Source organism: Lathyrus oleraceus, chromosome 6, assembly GCF_024323335.1.
Source record: "Lathyrus oleraceus cultivar Zhongwan6 chromosome 6, CAAS_Psat_ZW6_1.0, whole genome shotgun sequence".
Lineage (NCBI taxonomy): Eukaryota > Viridiplantae > Streptophyta > Magnoliopsida > Fabales > Fabaceae > Lathyrus > Lathyrus oleraceus.
This window is the reverse complement of record NC_066584.1, coordinates 194,043,002-194,048,766: the sequence shown is the minus strand read 5'-3', so window position 1 is coordinate 194,048,766 and position 5,765 is coordinate 194,043,002. Positions and strand designations below refer to the sequence as shown.

The 5,765-nt window shown below is 37.5% G+C and overlaps 1 non-coding gene across 1 annotated transcript; it reads right to left on the bottom strand.

The window, feature by feature from the left end:
* Nucleotides 1-1,573: 1,573 nt before the first annotated feature.
* Nucleotides 1,574-1,680, bottom strand: LOC127099602 (small nucleolar RNA R71). The gene has a single exon (XR_007794086.1). It is a non-coding gene; the product is annotated as a small nucleolar RNA R71 (small nucleolar RNA).
* Between the last annotated feature and the right edge of the window lie 4,085 nt (nucleotides 1,681-5,765).

Genomic DNA, 5,765 nt, shown 5'->3' with positions numbered 1-5,765 from the left:
TACTTTATTTATTTTCCTCGCACTCGCTTTAAATTATTTATTTCCTCGCACTCGCTTTAAATTATTTATTTCCTCGCACTCGCTTTAAATTATTTATTTCCTCGCACTCGCTTTAAATTATTTATTTTCCGCACTCGCACTACTTTTATTTATTTCTCGCACTCGCACTACTTTTATTTACTTTCCGCACTCGCACTACTTTTATTTAAATTAATGCACTTTTACTTTACCATGTCTAACTAAATTTATAAGGTTAGAATGTAAGAATCGTAATTGAACCGATAATCTGTACAATTGTTCGTAGAAGCACTTAAGGGCTATTTTAACTTTCAACTTAAGTTTTCCCGTACTTCAATTCCGTTGGGTAAGATCGAAAGCCATCCAACGTCTTTTTAAACTTAATTGTTTTTAACTATTTCAAAAACAGCGAAAGCGCTTTGTTTAGTTCATTAGGATATTTTAACATTAAGAAGAAAAGAGATTTTAAAACTATTTTCGGACGCGTTTATAAGTTTAGAGTCTGGTTCGTAAGAACCTCTTTTGGTTAAGAAACTTAGGTTATAATACTTTTCAACTTAGTCAAGATACTATATTTCTTAAAAATAGGTTTACTACTCTAACACAATGCGCGCCTTTTTATAAGTGACAATAAGAGGGTTTGATTAGGGAGTACAACTCGGTTCTGAATATGCGAAAGCGACAGTTCCTGTTAAATTAGTTCTTTTCAAAGTAGGAAACATTGCCCATAAATAATTCTATTAGCAAGTACTTGGATTATTAATTGATTACGTGAATTACATTCGACCCTGTCTTTATTAATTAATCTTTATTCAACACTTTACTTTTCATTGCACACTCCAAAAACACCTATTTTGATTGCCTTTGATAAACACCATAACAATAGATAACGATAGATTGACACTTGGTCTCTGTGGATTCGACAATCTTTTATATTACTCTGACGCGTTCGTATACTTGCGAAACACCGCATCAAGTTTTTGGCGCCGTTGCCGGGGAACAATTTCGTCAAATTTCATTTCCCTGTTGTTATATCGTTTAGACTTAGGCTATTTCCCGCCGATCAATGCGAAAAACTCGCAGCACCGGAAGTTTAAGCTTAGTATACCCTCTGGCGGAACCTGAACGTTACGCTCGCGCACGTTTATTCTTTCATAGAATTAAGAGAGCTATGGCCGAAGATCAAAACCAAAGACCTCTTAAGGATTTCGCTCAACCATCTAATGAATAACATAGTTCTAGTATAGTAAACCCAACCATCCCAGCTAATAATTTTGAACTTAAACCATCCCTGTTGCAACTAGTGCAACAGAGACAATTCGCAGGTCTCGCTACTGAGAACCCAAACCAACATTTAATAATATTTCTTCAATTAGCAGACACTTTTAAAACCAATGGAGCTTCTCCTGAGGCAATACGTTTAAGATTATTTCCTTTTTCCCTCAGAGATAAAGCCCTATCATGGTTAGATTCCCTTCCACCCAATTCCATTACGACTTGGGATAACCTTAGAAGAGTTTTTCTTGCTAGATATTTTCCCCCAAGTAAAACCGCCGTTCTTCGAAACCATATAACTAGATTTACCCAAAACCAAGGAGAATCGTTGTTCGAAGCTTGGGAGAGATATAAAGAGTTGTTACAAGCATGCCCACATCATGGCTTAGAAAATTGGTTAATCATTCAAACCTTCTATAATGGACTTCATTACAACACAAAGATGACCATCGACGCTGCCGCAGGCGGTGCTCTGATGAACAAACCTTATCCTGAAGCTAGTGCCCTCATCGAAGATATGGCTCAAAACCATCAATCATGGGGAGTCGAACGAGCGACAGTTGAGAAAAAGGAAGCCCAAGGAGGAGTGCATGAACTAAGCTCTATAGACATGATGCAAGCTAAAATGGATGCATTAGCCCTCAAAGTCGAGCATATGTGCATAAACCCGAATACTGTAGCCGCAGTTTCGTCGGATTGTGAGATATGTGGGACCAAAGGACACCAATCTGCAGAATGCAGTATATTAAACGAAACCCACTCTGAGCAAGTGAACTACACCCAAGGGAACCCATACTCTAATACCTATAACCCTGGATGGAGGAATCACCCGAACTTCTCCTATAAAAACAATAACCCTATCCAAAATAATGCACCTCCGAGACCTATTTATCAGGCCCCTAGATCAAATCAACCTATGCAACCTGTACCACCAAAGCCGAGCCTTGAGAAAATTATGGAAAATTTTATCACCGCTCAAACCCAACAAAACAAGGAGTTCATGAACCAAAACATTCATGTTAACGAATTGATTACTCAGTTAGGAACCAAGGTTGACCAAATAGTTACTCATACCAAGATGCTTGAAACCCAGATCTCTCAGGTAGCTTTAAACCAAACCCCTCAGACTACACCTGGAGGACAATTCCCTGGACATCCTCAACAAAATCCGAGAGGACAAGCCAATGCCATTACCCTACGAAGTGGGAACGCTTAGGATGAGCCACCAAACCCTAGATTGAGTGAACCCGGAACTTCTAAGGAATGTACCAAACCCACTGACGAAGTAAAGGAACCAGAGGAATCTGAAAACCAGGAAGGTCGAGAAAAAGGAGAAGAACCTAAAAATAAAACTTACGTACCACCCCCGCCATATAAACCACCTATACCATATCCGCAAAGACTCAAACAAACCCAGATCAATAAACAGTATCAAAAATTTATTAAAGTTATAGAAAAACTTCATGTAGAAATCTTTTTCACAGAAGCCATCACCCAAATACCTTCTTATGCAAAGTTTCTCAAAGACATCCTTACCAACAAACGTAGACTCGACGATCCGAAGCCTTTGGAATGTAATGCTATTTCCGAGGACAAATTAGCAAAGAAAGATAAAGATCCTGGAAATTTCTCCATTCCTTGCCTTTTGGGTAATCATGTCATCGAAAAAGCTTTTCTAGACTTAGGAGCTAGTGTGAGCCTAATGCCTTTAGCAGTTTGTGAGAGGTTAAACTTAGGAGAATTACAGCCCACTAAGATGTCACTTCAGTTAGCTGATAGATCTGTTAAGTATCCGATAGGCATTTTAGAAGATGTTCCTGTTAGGATAGGTCAGTTGTTTATCCCTACTGATTTTGTTGTCATGGACATCAAAAAGGACAATGATATACCAATCCTTATAGGTAGACCATTCTTATCGACTGCAGGAGCCATAATAGATGTTAAGAAAGGAAAGTTGACATTTGAGGTAGGTGACGAGAAAATAGAATTTATACTTTCGAAATTTCTTATGGCACCTGTGATGGGAGACTCGTGTTATACCTTAGATATCATTGATGAATGTGTTAGAGAATTAGAACAAAAAGAAATTATAAAAACAATTAAGTTACCACCAACTCTCATAAGGGAAGATGATGACTTTAAGAAACCCTACATCGATGATAACCTTTACGAATGTTTATCCCTTACTCCAGATCCTATGCCATGCCCTAAGAAACCAACCTTAGAACTTAAGGAACTGCCTAAGAACCTGAGATATGAGTTCCTCGATAAAAAGATGAATCGTCCAGTTATAGTTAGTGCTACCTTGAGCCAAGAGGAAACGAACCAACTTTTAGACGTTTTACGAAGATATCCCTCAGCCTTAGGATATAATATCTCTGACCTGAAAGGTATAAGCCCATCCGTATGTGTCATACGGTGAACTGGACTTTTTTGTGGTTTTAATCGCAATGTCGCGGTTAGCAAGAGTCGCCACCGACTTTTCTTTTATCCAATAAGGAAAGGTGGAAAAGAACAGGAAAAACCTTAATTTAGATTTTGGGTTCGGGAGGTACATTATACAAAGGGAAGGTGTTAACACCCTTTGTATCCATGGTTATCCATGGGCTCTTAATTGCTCGATCACTTATATTATTTTTGTCTAAAAAAAAGTGTTTGTGAATTGTTTAGAAAAATTGTTTTGAAAAGAGAATTTAACTTTGTAATGATTCTTGTATGAATGTATACAAAGTGGTTATCCCGTTTTAGTTTTGAAAATTGTTTAGAAAAATATAACTCGGTAATGATTCTAGTATGAATGTATACCAAGTGGTGATTTTCTAAAGGCATTTTGAAAGGTGTGAGGTGCGAAAAAAATGTTTTAAGTTGTGAGCCAGCAATTAAGAGTTATACCGACCCAAGGTCTTTACGGGCATTTCCTATCCTTATGAGGGTAAAACTGTCCTTATTATTGAGAAATAAGTAGTTTTATCCTTTGGATGTAAAAGGGTCATCGTAGGGTCATCGATTGGTCATTGAAGGCAACAGTTATGAGGATACCTTAGCATTCGAAGGGACTATCATCATTTAACCGTAGGCAACATCGGAGGGTCATCGAGGGACAAAGTTGTATATTCGAAGGCAACATCCGCGGGACTATAATTTATTTTATGATGATTTAACCGAAGGGTCTTTGCTAAGGGTATCCCCACGTTCGCGGGACATGACCGTAATATCGTAATCGTAAGGCAACAAAGAGAGGTCCAAGATCACTTATTCAAAGGCAAAGTTTTACAATTAATTATATAATTAGGATGAAACTCCACATTAAAATTATTAAAAATAATATATTAAAAAATTAATACATTAGAAATTAATACATTAAAAATTAATTTAGGGTGAAACTCCACAAGGGTATCCCACAAATAAAGTGGAATACCTAGCCAATAACCTTTTCCTGGGATATGTGAACCTTTACGAAACTCAAAAAAAGAAACATGTCAGAACACCAAATCAGGGTGCAATCGAAGATTACACCGGAGAAATATCACAACAATAAATAGGATAGGATGAATAATGCATGGCTATGATAAAACATAAAAAAAAACAGAATAGAAAAGTCAGCTACTGTCTCGTTCGCCTCTGCCTCGCCTAGCGAAGGCCAGGCGAATACTCGCCCCAGGCTCGCCTAGCGAGGTGCTAGCGAGCGGCCACGGATTTTGAATTTGAAAACAGCCCCACGTTAGGAACTTTGAATTTTATGGCATTTTATCACAGGAATAACATGATCAAACATTCAGGGTATTCAGGCATATTTAAATTCCCATACGAAAGCAAATTATATATCAACATTTAATCATGATGCATTATATATGTAGATATGGCCAATTGAAAGTATAAACAATAGAGATACGCAAACCTGTTTGCCAATTCAAGGTTGAAGGGATTGACCACTTGTAGTATCGGAATAAGTTAGGCAGCGGGAATTGGACGGCGATGGCTTCGGTGCAGATGGGCTGCCTTCAGGGTTTCTTTACTCTGAATTCTCCGGGTAGGCAGGGTTCCTATGCCAAAACTTCTATTCGTTCTTCTCTGTTCTCCTCCTCTTTTTTTTTCAGTGAATCTCCCAGTGTAACTCCAAGTCTCAACTCCAAGTCTCCTTTCCTCTACTGAAACTTCAGTATTTATAGACTAATTTCGTGGGTAATGGGCTTGGACTGAGGGAGACCCAAGTCCAAAATAATTTGTTATATTTTATTTATTTATTTATTTTAATTATTTAATTAATTAATTAATTAATTAATTAATTAATTAAAAAAAAATTTCTCTTTTTTTTTTTTTTTTTTTTTTTTTTTTTTTTTTTAGGAAAAATGATGGGTAATTTTTGGGGTATGACAGCTGCCCCTGTTCAATATTCTTGAACCGAGAGAGTTAGGATGGCGTGTATGCCATTCGTGGTCTGGAGGTGGAAGATTATTGAACACTAGAATGCC